The 15,406-nt window shown below is 34.1% G+C and overlaps 1 long non-coding RNA gene across 3 annotated transcripts in view; it reads right to left on the bottom strand.

Annotated features, from left to right (window-relative positions):
* The window catches only part of LOC135198357 (uncharacterized), a 307,497-nt gene extending 294,770 nt beyond the window's left edge, over window positions 1-12,727 (bottom strand). For all 3 annotated transcript variants that reach the window (XR_010310766.1, XR_010310764.1, XR_010310765.1), the window contains exon 1: window positions 12,544-12,727. This is a non-coding gene — a long non-coding RNA (uncharacterized LOC135198357). The remainder of the gene's footprint in view (window positions 1-12,543) is intronic.
* Between the last annotated feature and the right edge of the window lie 2,679 nt (window positions 12,728-15,406).

The raw sequence follows: 15,406 nt of genomic DNA, 5'->3' as shown, positions 1-15,406 counted from the left end.
AACTTTAGAGAACATGTCAGGCGTTCATGAGTGATGAATCTGGCTGAATTTTGGTGAATTGTGCTGAATTTTGCTGAATTCTGGTGAATTTTGTGCTGAATTTTTGATGAATGGACAAGCATTAGCATTGGTGATGTTTTTTTTTAACTAATACTAGTGATTTTGATGATAGCAATTTTGGTGATACTGCTGATAATGATACTTCTGATACTGATTTTTTATATACTAATACGTGGGTGCTGTAATGCTATCAAGGGTGGTGTTGTTTTTTTTTTTAAATATGGGAGGAACTAACAACACATTTTTTTTCTGTTTCTCTTTTTTATATGAGTTCAGCAGATAATTGCTTGACATATACGTGAGTCATGGGGTTAGTTAACAATGCTGTTGATTTTTCTTTTCTCCTTTTTTAGAAGTTAGCCATCGCTGACACAAGTTTTTTTTTTATCATGGGTGAATTTGAATTTATTTTTTCTCTCCAGTTTGTGAGAATTTTTTAATATTTCAGTTTGTGACTTAGAGTCATTGTACGGGAACGTGTTTGTGTTTCAAGCTGTCTGATGCTGCAGAGAGACATATGGGAGAATTTTTGCATTTTTTTTAATGTATACGTAATGGCACTACATTTTTTTTTCTGGATATTTGTGTTCCAGAAATTGTGAGTTTCTTGCACATTACATTTGTTGTATTTGTGACAACTTTGCCAGAGATAGGAAACTTGGATAAGTTTCTAATAGCTTATGTCGTAATGCATATGGAGAAGTCTTTGCTTAGACACTTTGAATTTGGAGTTCTGTTATAATGAGTTGTGGCACATTGGTGATTTTTTCTAGAATTTCCTAGACAATTTTTATTTGCCGAGTTTTAGGCCTTCTTCAGCAGTTATGCTAAGGAGAGAGTTTATAGTTTTTGACTATAACATTGAGTTATTCTCTGGAGAATTGGAGGTATATTATTTTGGAGTTATAATTTGAGATATAATATATTGGAGATATATTTTGGCCATTTGATATTTGCCTATGGTGATGAGAGCTATGTTTAGTTCAATTATTTTGCAGCCATCTTTGTTGCAAATGGAGACACTCTTGAGGAGATATATGGGGCAATATTTGTGAGTGTGTCAGCTAGATGCTTTGAGTGCATATTTTTTTGGAGATGGGATTTCAGTTTTGATTATCCTGCTTGGAGATAAATTATTCTTTGGAGACCTGTTTTATTCCACATGGAGTTATTGGTGAAATAGAGGTAAGTATTTTTTATTTGCCGAAACAGAGGTGAATATTTTTTATTCCTGGAGTGGTGGTTTTTTATTAACACGTGGTTATTGGAGAAATAAGAGGGAATATGGAGGAGTGGTTATTAATTAAATGGAGGAAATATTTTTATCACCGTAGTGGTTTTATTATTAACCCTCTTACGCCGAAGCCCTAAAAATCAAAACCTCTCCTGTATGCCGGCGCCGGTTTGGAGTGAGCGCAGAAGCGGAAAAAATATTTTTTTCAAAAAATCACAGCGCGCTTAGTTTTGAAGATTAAGAGTTCATTTTTGGCTCATTTTTTTTCATTGCCTGAAGTTTAGTATGCAATCATCAGAAATGAAAAATAATATCATTATCATATGTAAATAATGCGATATATGGTAGCGAAAAAAAAAAAATTCATAGATAATTGTATTCAAATCACGCTGTGCAAAAAACCGTCAAAGCTAACGAGTTAATTTTTTTTCGTTGTATTGTACACTAAATTGCAATCCTTTTCATATATAATACATAGTAAAACAATAAAAGCAACACCGGAAAAATATTATCACAAAATGATGTACGAATTCGTAACGCGCGGACATAAAAAAATGTTATTTTCAATAATTCACCGTAATTCTAAATATTGTTCTAGAGACTTCCAATTTGTTTCAAAATTAAGAAAAATGATTGAATATTACGATACTGTAAGAGTTTTAGATTAGAATTGCAGATTTCGACGAGTTAAATTTGACCGAATGTCGAAATTTTTACATATATATTTCTTTATATGCACATATTTCGGAGATGGAAAAAGCTACAACCTTCAATTATTTTTTATTGTATTCTTCATGAATTTGCGCACATTTTGATATATGAAACTCTATAAAAAGGCTAATATGAAAAGGAGCAAATATTAGGATAATGCGATGTACGTATTTCGGAGACTTGCGGCCGCGAATCGGCGCGCGGAGTGAAGGTAAATATATTTTTCAAAAATTCACCATAAATCACAATATTGTTTTAGAGACTTCAAATTTGTTTCAAAATGAAGAAAAATTACGGAATATTACTAGCCGTAAGAGTTTAGCTTACAATTGCGTTTTTCAACTATTTCGGTAGAGTCAAATTGACCGAACGTGGTTTTTTTTTCTATTTATCGTGATTTATATGCAAATATTTCGAGAGAAAAGCTACAACCTTCAATCATTTTTAGTTGTATTCTACATTAAATTGCGCACATTTTCATATATAAAACTTTATGTAACAGCTAATTTTAAATGGTGCAAACATTTCGACAATCGCACGTAAGGAAAATGTTTTTTTTTTTTTTATATGTAAATTCACCATAAATCGAAATATTGTGCTAGAGACTTCCAAGTCATTGCAAAATGAAGGTAAATGATTGAATGTTACCAGAATATAAGACTTTTAGCTTACAATTGCGTTTTTCGACCATTTCGGTAGAGTCAAAGTTGACCGAAAGTTGAAATTTTTGCACTTAACGTTATTTATATGAAAATATTTCGAAACTGATAAAAGCTACAACCATGGGTTGTTTTTTGTTGTATTGTGCATGAAATTGCGCACATTTCCATATATAAAACTTTATGTAACGGCAAATTTAAAAGGGTGCAAACATTAGGACAATCGCACGAAAAAATTTATCGGAAGAGTTATCGCACGAACGTGAGGAAAAAGTTTTTTCATAAATTCACCATAAATCGAAATATTGTGCTAGAGACGTCCAATTTGTTGCAAAATGAAGGCAAATGATTGAATATTACTATAATATAAGAATTTTAGCTTACAATTGCGTTTCTCGACCATTTCTGTAGAGTCAAAGTTGACCGAAGGTTGAAATATTTGCACTTATCGTTATTTATATGAAAATATTTCAAAACTGATAAAAGTTACTATCATGAGTATTTTTTTTTTTGTATTTTACATGAAATTGCGCATATTTTCATATATAATACTTCATGTAAAGGATAATTTAAAATATGCAAAAATTATGTCAAAGTGACGAAATAATTTCCGAGATGTGTCACTGATACTTTTTAGTGCGATAAGAAAGAAATTCGCGCTTGCGCGCCTGCGTAGCGATTGTAAACAAAACAACGCCTTGATTCGTGAACTCCCAGCATCCCAAGGCGCGTGATACAAAAGTTTTCGGCTGGTAGGCCTATAAGTATTTTTCCGCGAATTTTTAAAAAAACTTTTTTGAGCCGACGTATGATACGTCCAATTGGCATACGGGAGACATTTTGACTCGACGTTTAATATGTCCAATCGGCGTAAGAGGGCTAATATGGTGAAATGTATATATATATGGAGATAGAATTAATCTTTGGCAGGTGACCTTTTTTGGTGGTTATGACTTTTTTTTCTGGGAGTTTTTTCGAGCCAAGAGAAGAGTTCTGTGGTTCTTTTTTTTGGTTTCGTGATTATTTGGAGGCGAGTGGTATTACTGCATTGTGGTCCTATGGAGATGTTGTGCATTTTTTATGTTCACAAGTGTGTTATTTTTGGAGGCATATAATTGCTGAATTACGAGTTTACCGCAGTTTTTTTTTTTTTTATCCCGAATAGGTGATAATTTTTTTTTAAATTGGGCACTAACATGATTCTTTAAATCATAAATGTGACGACGTTAGTTATCTGCTGATTGCTTTAAATTCCATAATTATTAAAAAAACTGCTGACTTGCATTTCTTAATTAGTTCTTTGCCATAGTAGAATAAATAAAAAACTATTGTGTATGTATATATATATATATATATATATATATATATATATATATATATATATAATAAAACTATCAATATTTTTTATAATTATATTCCATGGCCAAGGAACTAATTAAAGAATGCAAGTGGGCGGTTTGTAATAACCATGAGATTTAAAGCAATCTGCAGATAACCGACGTCTATACATTTATGATTTAAACAATATGATTCCCAGTACAAGTCACAATTTACGCTTCAACGATATGATTCCCAATACAAGAGTCAAAATTTACACTTCTAAATCATCATAAACTGACGCGAGCCTCCAAGGCCTTGGTAAAAAGTTGACGTGCAATATCACGGGAGAGCTTTTGCAGCGGTAATGTGCGAGAGCCACCAAATGACTGACATTTGGTCTCGTGAATTGGTAATGGACTTCAATACACGAATAATAAAGACAGACTACTCAGAGGCGGCACCGGGGCCATCAAAAAATCTCTCTCGGTGCGAGAATGATGAATTATTTTGCAAGACATGAGTGCAGGCTCATGAGAATACAGAATACGAAGAGAAATGTTAAAGACCAAGGTGATAGACTTGAATACCTTTTAGCAATTGGATCTTTACGGCCTGCGACTTATCTTCTATAAGCTGTAGTCTCAGAAGCAGAAAAATGCACTACGGAAATACTGAGTAATCTTTACATACATACACACACATACATACATACATACATACATACATACACACACACACACACACACATATATATATATATATATATATATATATATATATATATATAGTTTGTTTGTTTGTATGGTGTTTTTACGTTGCATGGAACCAGTGGTTATTCAGCAACGGATATATATATATATATATATATTTATATATATATCTATATATATTAATATATGTATATATATCATATCTAATTATATATTATAATTATAATATATATAATAATATATATATATATATGATATATATATATCTATATATATATATATATATATATATCTATATATATATATATGCAGAAGCCAGGTACTATGTCGTACCTCTAAGTAAATGGGGATACAATCCACAATGAAGTAAATTCCTCTTGTAGTTTAAAATATATAGTTCTTGTATAGGATTAGAGCTTTCGACCATCAACTGTGGTCTTGTTCATTAAAGTGTGATATGTCACCTCAAGGAACTAACAAGCAACATACATGGGAGAAAAACCACGCAATAAATTTTAAGGTACCAAGGTTGTTTTTGCATGTAATGACCGGACTTTGAGACGAGTAGTAGAAGGGGCGTTAATTTCATTAAACGAGACCTTTGCGGGAAATACTGGCATTACAGAAAATACAGCTATTTGTGAAGAGATATGTAGGAAAGGGAAAATTTCAAACTTTAGAAATATATGTGCCAATAACGATGCTGCTTCCTCTCCTGTTTACTCCACTCAGGTCATTTCTCCAACAAACCACCCAACCACCATAGAACAAGCAGTTGACAATAGAAACATTCCCCCACGAAGATCAAGACGAATTCTGGAAAGAACGAGGGCTCAACCGCCTGATCATTCATAATATGAACTAGCTGTTACCTAACCGTTGTTTTTTCAAATGTTTGTGCTCTTACTTGTTAGTTCCTTGAGGTGACATCACACTTTAGTGAACAAGACCACAGTTGATGGTCGAAAGCTCTAATCCTATACAAGAACTATATATTTTAAACTACAAAAGGAATTTACTTCATTGTGGATTGTATCCCCATATATATATATATATATATATATATATATATATAGTATATATATATATAGTATATATATAGTATATATATATATATATATATATATATATATATATATATATATATATATATATATATATATATATATACTATATATATATATATATATATATATATATATATATATATATATATATATATATATATATATATATATATATATATATATATATATACATATATATATATATATATACATATATATATATATATATACATATATATATATACTATATATATATATATATATAATTTATTCCTTTTTTATTCTCTGCTTGTTATCGTTACTCCAACAGCAATTGTTCCGCATCAAAAACCTAGTCATGAAAGAAAGAGTTAATTAAGAACCTGATTAATGTATTTTTCCGCTTGCTACTAACAATTAAGCATTTTATGAGCGCGATAAATATCGCACTCATGAATCAACCCTCATTAGCAGGGAAGGGAGATAACGCGATATAGTTTCAGCGTTCATTAACTGTCTCTCTGATGGACTAATGATGAACTCGTGTCAAGCAGTGATTCTTATCAAGGCGTGATACGACCGCCAGCTTACTCGGGGCGAGAGCTAAAATCTACCGTCAAATGGCTCCACAAACGAAAATTAAAATAAATACGCCATATTTCATTAGAAATAATTGTTCGGTACTTTTTAAAATGCATACTATTTATTTTTTACGTTTTCATTCTAATAAATAAATCATAAATATCGTATCCTAAAATTCCCGTATTTTTAACTCAAAAGCGGAACACCTTTTTCAGACCTTTTTAGGCTTTTTTACCCCCCCCCCCCCCCAACAAAAACAACACAGAAGAACAACAACAACAAAGTCATTTGTAGGCTTATTCCCCGAATAAGCGAAAGTAACCAAACGTATTTTTGGTTGCCACAAGTTACAGTGTAATATGTCCTTGGCTCAACGTTCTTCACTGAGAGTATTCAACCGGGCTGTGGCTGGTTCTGTGCGACAATAGCATGGGTCTAATACCATGTAATTATTACTAGCATCAAGTAGATTGTCAACTTATGATTGTGATGTGATGAAATTAATACCGTGAATTAACTATATAATACTGGAGAGAACACGAACCGCTAAATGAACAGTTAAGAAATCTGTAAGATATGTAGGCCTACATGCTAGTTTATACCTTTATTACAATCCCGCTATTTGGAAATTACTGTTCCGTCTTTTAATACAACTACTATTATTAAGATTATCACGTATAATAATAATCTTAATACTATACTATAATACAGTTATTAATAAAAGCATTCGTCTGTTACTATTATATCTGTTCTTTCCTCTTGATAGACCGTGTCTGTGAAATATAAAATATGAAATCATATCCATTCGTCGACAACTACTAGATCACCTAATCCGTCACCCTAACATTAAGAGGCTTAAGATCTTCCTACCAGTTTCGTCGTTTGATAAAAATCATACAATTCATCAACCTCTGGACATGTTCGTAAATGTCTGCGCAATGACACGATTAAGCGTCCCACCGAATTCAAGCGCTGACTACTGAATTAAACAAAGAGCTGACGACTGAATTAAACATACTTGGAAATCTCGACCTTACCTCGTCCGTTAATTTCAATCTAAGTAGCTTTCATTAATCGCCTTTCATTTTTCATCTTTTAACAGCAGTTATATGTCCACTTGATACGGATCCACTTATGAGAGAGAGAGAGAGAGAGAGAGAGAGAGAGAGAGAGAGAATAGCAGCCTTTTGCTCTTTTAAATGCTTAACCTTGAAATGAAACAGAAAGCCATCCTTTGACAGTTTGCTGATCTCCTCCCGTCCCCTTCAGATATCGAAATGTTGCCAGACACTCATCGCTTCCCACACGTTCTGTTAAGTTGCTTTTGTTCTCGTGATGTGGATGAAAGTGCTGCTCATATAGCACATCACCTTCCCATCGTGTGGGAAGGTGAAGAACCATCACAGCGACCCCAAATAGAGACAAGCTTTAGAGAAAAAGAAGAAGAAGATCGTGTGGGAAGGTGCTGATAATGATAACTCTGCGTCTAAGGTCCGTCGGTTATTAGACAGTGTTCAGAGAGGGCATTGGAAACAAATAATAAAGGTACAAATAATAAAGCATAAGGGCTAATATCTTGATCAATTCCACTGCGAAACGCTCTTTCATATCGAAGGAAGCAGGAAGCATTATAATAGTGCCAGTCACATAGATGATGACAGTGTCTAGATCATGCGAGCATCGATGTTATTACCGTAACCAGAATTTCTTATCATTTATAATGTACATCGAGTTGACATTCTTAAAGATCCGTTTCCTTTGAAAGGAAAAAGAGAAACTTGCAATAAGGTCTCCGTAATATTAAGCTTAACTAAATAATACTTCTATATTTTAGACCAAAGGACCAGTTTGTTGGACGGATTACGAATTCTGTGAGTACATCGGCAACTCACATGAGAACAAAATGATGAAAATGATTGACTAAATGGAGCGTATTAGTGTGCCCTTGGCTTTTTTAATCTGCTTATGAAGTAGCTGGTACTTCAACTATTCACAAACTGAGTTGGTAGTCTGTCAAAAAAAAAAAAAAAAAAAAAAAAAAAAAAAAAAAAAAAAGGCTCTTGAAAATTGTAAGGTAAAATCTGGCTTGATTTAACTCTCTCTATAGTTTCCTTGTGGTGTCTGTACCCAGAATTTTTTGACAATTTTACTTCAGTTAAACCATACAGCTCTCGCTAAAGGCAGGGTTGCCGTTTTGAAGAATTTCGTCTATTAGTGTGGCTTTCAGGTGACATCTGGCACTCCCCGTGGCTTTTCTGACCACAGGCCACGGCACTGAAGAATAAAATGATTCAATTTGCCTTTTTTGTTTTATTATGAAAATAAAGCTATAAAACATATCGTGCTAACTTATACAAATGAATTTTATTGAAATCCTTTATTTGTCTTCGTCAAAAATACTTCATGTTAAGCTAGTGACGTGTAGTTTTCTACCATCACGGAAAATAATTCTACATCGGAAAATATGCATTCTAACCATTAAATCATAAATAACGTAAAAAAATCAGATGAACTGCATATGGTAACGCTGCTAAAAGCCATCACGGAAAATAATTCTACATCGGAATATATGCATTCTAACCATTAAATCATAAATAACGTAAAAAAATCAGATGAACTGCATATGGTAACGCTGCTAAAAGCCATCACGGAAAATAATTCTACATCGGAAAATATGCATTCTAACCATTAAATCATAAATAACGTAAAAAAATCAGATGAACTGCATATGGTAACGCTGCTAAAAGCCTATGTTGTGAAGAAAAAACGGCACCACAGGCTAAAGGTTGTTGTAGTCTGATTAGTGCTGTTACACGTCGTTCTGAGCCTTCTCCGAGACTGCTCTAAATGAATTGCACACTTTCAATTTGTCCCGTCCCACCAGAGTGCTGCCTTCGAGAAGTTGTTTAGTGAAAAATAAAAATGGGACATTGCTAAAACAATGCTCTTAATACAGCAATAAAAAAAGATTGTTTCCTGAAGTGCCTGCCCAGTTTGACATAGGAATAAACATTGTACGAGAGGGAAGTTATTGCAAGTTCCTGAATTTCCAATCATACGACTCACAAGCCATCTTGTCAGATGAACCGTGACGTGAGAAAATAATATTAATAATAATGATGATGATGATAATAATTAACCGGCATGAGGGCACACGATGTGATGGTGAAAATTGCATACGAATTCCTTGATGTTCTTCTTTTCAAGATTGGAAGAAGTACACCGCAAGGAGCAACCGGTGGAAACGTGGTAAGTGATGTAATCATTTCAATTGTACATGTTACGTATATACAACAAAAAAATCAAGTATTTGTATTCAACATACAGGCCACCCTGTCGACGAGTTTGCGAGTGTGATACGAAATTTAATATTAAATGGTCTCTTACTTTTTATGAAGTATATACATATGCACATATATATGTAAGTATATGTACACCATTATGTATTTAAATTGTGTATATTATATCGCGTAACAAATACTCATATACGTGTATAATTCATATATACATATAAGAGTATTTACGTGATTTTTTACATTAACAAATACTGAGTCTCAAATATCGATCAAAGAATTAATATTAAATAGACCGTGGAAAAAAAACTTACACCCAAGGAGAATTGCATTTGAAAAGTCCTCGGCAGGAATCGTACCATTGCTTGGTTTAGAAACAACAGTAAACAGGGACTTTGATTGCCTGGTGATCAAATTCACCGTTTAATCGCTGTTTCTAAACTAGATGAATGTTCGTTTCCCGCCGGAGACGAAGTACCCACCAACCATAGTTCCCCTAGGCCTAGGATGTTAGCTATTCCCAAGCAGGGTTGCCAGATTGGGCTACAAACCACAAATTGGGCTACTTTTTACACCTTGGGCGACCAGATTTCACAGTCTGCTACTTGCAACCTTTTGGGCTACTTCCATTCATTTTGTATAATAATAATAATAATAATAATAATAATAATAATAATAATAATAATCTACTTCTGACACTTCCCCTATTTTCTGATTATTACTTCTAGAAGTAGCTGATGATCAGTCTAAGATAGCTGATATTGAGAGTCGGTAGCGAAATTTGTTGAACCCAGAGTGAAGTAATATTTTCAATGGGAAAGTCACAACATCAGGAACTGAGTTTTGGACAAAGGCAATTGATGTAACCAACGTAGGAATTGAATTAGTTTTAAAGGATATATCAGAATTTGCAATAAACGTCTACAACCTTCCAGTAAGTAATACTCTAGTTGAAAGGGTTTTCTCTAGAGTTACACGAGTTAAAACCAAGTTGAGAAATCGAATGGGCTTAGAACTTTTAACCTCAATATTGAGAATATAGACCAGCCTGGAATTGAATGGCAAATGCTGTTCAACATTTGAACCCAAAAGATCCATGCTGAAATATGACTCTTCAACCAATAAAAATGAGAAAGATGATGATAATGTGGAAAGCCAACAGAATGACTTGATACCCTAGTTAAATTTAGAAGAGAGTACTGTGCTTTAACTTTTTTTTTACAAGGAAGAAATTTACTTAGGTTGCGAAAAAGAAAAATGTCCTAATTTTCAAGAAAGTTATTGATTTTGAAAGGATGAAATGTACTTTAGTTTTGAAAAGGAACAATTAAGTTTGGTTAAAAACGCAATAAAATATATTTTAAAACAAAATTCCTTCAGTTTTGAAAAGAGAAGTTGACTTCAGTTTTGAAAAAGAAACGTGTACCATATAGCCAGGATTAACCACTAAAATGTAAGTAATAATTTTATTATGCTATATAAATGTGTGTGCATACAATACACACATATAGACTGATAAATAGTAATTTATATTGGGTTACAATATATATATATATATATATATATATATATATATATATATGATAACTTGGGCTACTTTTACCTGAAATTCGCGACTTTTCAAGAATGTTTGTGCTACGTTTAGCCAAAAGCATCTGGCAACCCTGTTCCCAAGGTAAAGAATATGTATGTATGTATATATAATATATATATATATATAATATATATATATATATATAAATATATATATATATCGTACCACGATCTGCCCGAAATTAGACATGTTCAGGAGTCATTTGTTCAAATCATGTGCTCATACTGTAATGTAACCTCACCCTTCCCTGTCATGAAATCATTCTAAATAATCTTTATAATAATACAAAAACCTAAAATCGACTTGAGAAAATTTTAGCAGTCATTCCTGTCTATTTTACGCGTTTGGACCGATAATAAGAGGGAATTGTTAAATAACAAGTAGTTCTGACTTATTTGCAAACAAAATGTTACTTAAGAGAAGGACGAAACCAAAATAACTGCCTATTCCACTGGTATAGGCCTAGCGTTTCCTTAGCTTAAATTCTCTTCCTTGTTATATTTAATTGGCATGATCAATCGATAACTTTACCAATCAGGCATTTTAAAAATATGTATATTATATCTATTATATATAATATATATGATATATATATATATATATAATATATTCTAACTGTATCGAAAAGAAAAATTCAAACTGTAATTTGGGAAAAAAAAGTTACAATCCTAACATCTTACCAAATGAATAATTTTATGGTAATGGTGTTAGCCTAGGATGTCGAACTTAAAATTCTTGCTATTGCCGTTCCATGAAAACATAAACTGAACCAGGATTTGTTACTCACAAAAAAATAGTCATTTTTCTTTGAATCGAATAATTTTAGTTGTTTCCCAAGGTTCGTTGACGTCGCCATTACAAACTCTCACCAAGTATGACGTTCCGAAATGTCGGTGATAAAACGCCATTGGTTATAACAGTTCAGTGCTGCCTTTACGTGTATAAAAACCGAAAGACTGATGGTATAGACAGTATCCTACGGTCCTTTCAACCAACCCAACAGAATACTTAATGACTGATAAAACACTGTTTTAACACAGCAGATGTCCTTAACATATTTAAACAACGGGTTGTTGACATAATTGGTAGCCTATGGGCCTAATAGGGCTACCAATCATTCTTATCAACGACCACCATCTTTTCAATCTTGTATTATTTGGGTCATATGAGATAAATGACGTCCTACTTTCTATTCTGAAATCGCCATGCACTTACATGACGCAAAATAAGTTGAAAATGAGACATAATAATATTATAGAATATCCGCAGATAACGAGAATCCCTCCATCTAACGCAAAATTACGCGGGGAAGAAAATCCCCATTCTCTGCTTACCCATGAAGCGTCGTTACTCCATTTTATCCTGAAGGATTTCCCGTGTCCATTCCTACAGGTAAAAGCTGCGAACTGTCCCGTCACGAAGATAATTAACGGAAAAAATAGAAAAAATAACGGAAAAAATAGAAACACTAATTCAGTTTACGTGGTTCACAGGTGTAGATCACCACATGGCTGCAAACAGCGCCACGTCCACCCTGGTGGCGACAAACCAAACTACGTAATAGACTAGTTTCCAGATATCACCTCGAGTTACTACTGCCTCTTTTCGCATTATATACTTCCAAGCTTTAAAACTAATTCAGTTTCATTCGAAAAATAGTCAGTTTTCTCGAGTGGACACTGAAGGGCATTGTTCTCTCGTTTTAAACGGTTATGTCTAAACTGAGGTTTAGACCACCAATCAGCGCTTTGTTTATCTCTTTTGTTAGATCTCGTCAAATCAGCGTTGAGCTACAAGGCGTTTCAAGTTTCAATTCACGTGTGTCCGTTTATACAGTGATTGATATCAACGTTTGGCAGTGATTTTAAAGCGATACACGAACGATTTCTTTGGTCAGGAATATACACAATTAGTATACGATATTCAAACGATTTTTTGGTCAGGAATATACACAAATTTAGTGAGAATAACGGTTCACAAAAATCCCTTGAAGTTTACGACTGTCGACAAAGTTTCAACAGCGCAGAATTATTCGTGTTCGTTAGTAACAGACATTTTGTGTTCAAGGTCTGCTTGCTTGCGTTGTTTTGAGCGTCACTTTCATCGGTGTTCAGTTACCATTACCCTCGGTAATAATCATGCGTGTCTACGTGGTCACAAGATGGTCATATGGTTATTCGTATTAGTTTAAGAACTAGATAATAAGATAGTGTTTTGCCTTACGCAGTAATATTTAATCGTTAAATATTACTGTGTAAGGCAAAGTACTATCTTACTATCTAGTTTTTAAACTAAGTATAGAATAACAGGCCATTAAATTTCAATGGCCTGTTATTCTATAATTAGGTCTGATCACGGAGAGGAGGCAGCAAGTTTAAGAAAATTGAAGATAGATCCACCATATGTTTTCAAAGCAAGAAATTTTGAAGACCTACATCATTGTGGGGCGTGTTGTACAAAGACCTTGGTCGTACACCACACTAAATACGTTATAACTTATATAAGCATACCTGTATTATGATTCACGACAACACTGCAAGACCGGCGAAGTAAACGACGTATAAGGAGAGTGTTACTGGCGTTCAGCCAGTGGAACTTGAAAGGGATATAAGTGACTGTTATAGTCAACTGAAATTTACCTTAGGTGTTGTGACATAGATCCATCTTTCGAAGTTGTCTGGTTATGTCGTCTCGAAGCCTTGAATCATACCTCTCCCACTCGTTATTTTCTGACGAGAGAACGTATTAAAAAGCGAGGGGGTGAGGGGGAATAACCGAGAGGTCAAAATATCAAAAGTGCAAGATCATGACAAACAAATTCATAAAAAAGCAAGACTTCGTGACCTATACGTGCCAGGCGGACTCGATGGATGACGATGCGTTTGCAAGGGTAAGGATTGCCAATGGGATGACGCCTATTCATGTAAGGAGTTCAATGTACGACTGATGGTGAGTGTTAAAATCCATTTATTAATTAATAATATCTTTATGAATACTGCTCTCCTAGCATGTTGTAACGGAAATTTATCGGCAAATATTCTACGTTGTCATTATGACCTACTTCTATCAAGACTCGTTTAGTATTCATTTATTATTAATCAGGCTTTCTACAGGCCGTCAACACCCACTTTTTAAACATAGGGGAGTATCCAGAATGGCCACCAGGCGGCCACTTCTACCATAGCGCGACCACCATCCCGAAAATCGGAAATTATGGCCTTAATTGTGACTTTGGAGAGAGAGAGAGAGAGAGACTTAATTCTGAGAGGAAAGTATAGAGGTCTGGAGGTGTTCCTTCGACGGACTCTGGCTCTTGACTAATGTCTATCCTGGGTTACAGGACGTATTAAAGTACTTTTTTTTTTTTTTTTTTTGGAAGGGGGGGGGGAGGTGGTCGCGCTACGGTAGAGGACGGCCACTTGGTATTATACCGTCAAGATGACCATTTAGCGCCTCAGCGGCGTGGTTGGTATGGTATTGGCATCCCACCTCGGTGGTCGCGGGTTCGATTCTCGGCCGTTCCATTGAGGAGTGAGAGATGTGTATTTCTGGTGATAGAAGTTCACTCTCGACGTGGTTCGTAAGTCACGTAAAGCCGTTGGTCCCGTTGCTGAATAACCACTGGTTCCATGCATCTTAAAAACACCATACAAACAAACAAAAGATGACCATTTCCTTTTTTTATTACTATTATTATTTCGTTGTCATGAAGATTTCCAAAGTATTGTCGTTGATACTAGAAATATTTCACTAAGACTTCACAGTTATATTTTTTATACAAATACGTTAGCTTGGATTTACTGGAAATGAACAATCCTACTACAGCGTGCGGTGAGAATAATAAGTTCTGAAATTATTTCCACCGCGCGGTAACAATATCCACCTCCTAATTCCTATGCATTCCAAAACCGACGTCTGGATTTCCACGCTACTAAAGCCCTGAGGGTTACTAAGCATTGCCCTAATTTATGATATATACATTTGAAAAGGTATTACGGAGGATACGTCACTGATACAGTACTTCCGAATATTAGGACGAGGCTTGAAACACACAGTGCTTTAGTTAATTGGTTTAAAAGTTGTTTACGAAAAACACTATAACATGGCCTCTGGCATGCATACTAGGTTATTTGAAATGTTATCACGTATACAAACGGATATATGTAACATGCCAGTTTTAATTCGTTAGTAGGAATG

Source organism: Macrobrachium nipponense, chromosome 22 (assembly GCF_015104395.2).
Source record: "Macrobrachium nipponense isolate FS-2020 chromosome 22, ASM1510439v2, whole genome shotgun sequence".
Taxonomy (NCBI): domain Eukaryota; kingdom Metazoa; phylum Arthropoda; class Malacostraca; order Decapoda; family Palaemonidae; genus Macrobrachium; species Macrobrachium nipponense.
Note: the sequence above shows the minus strand (reverse complement) of the source record. Positions and strands in the feature narration are given on the sequence as shown.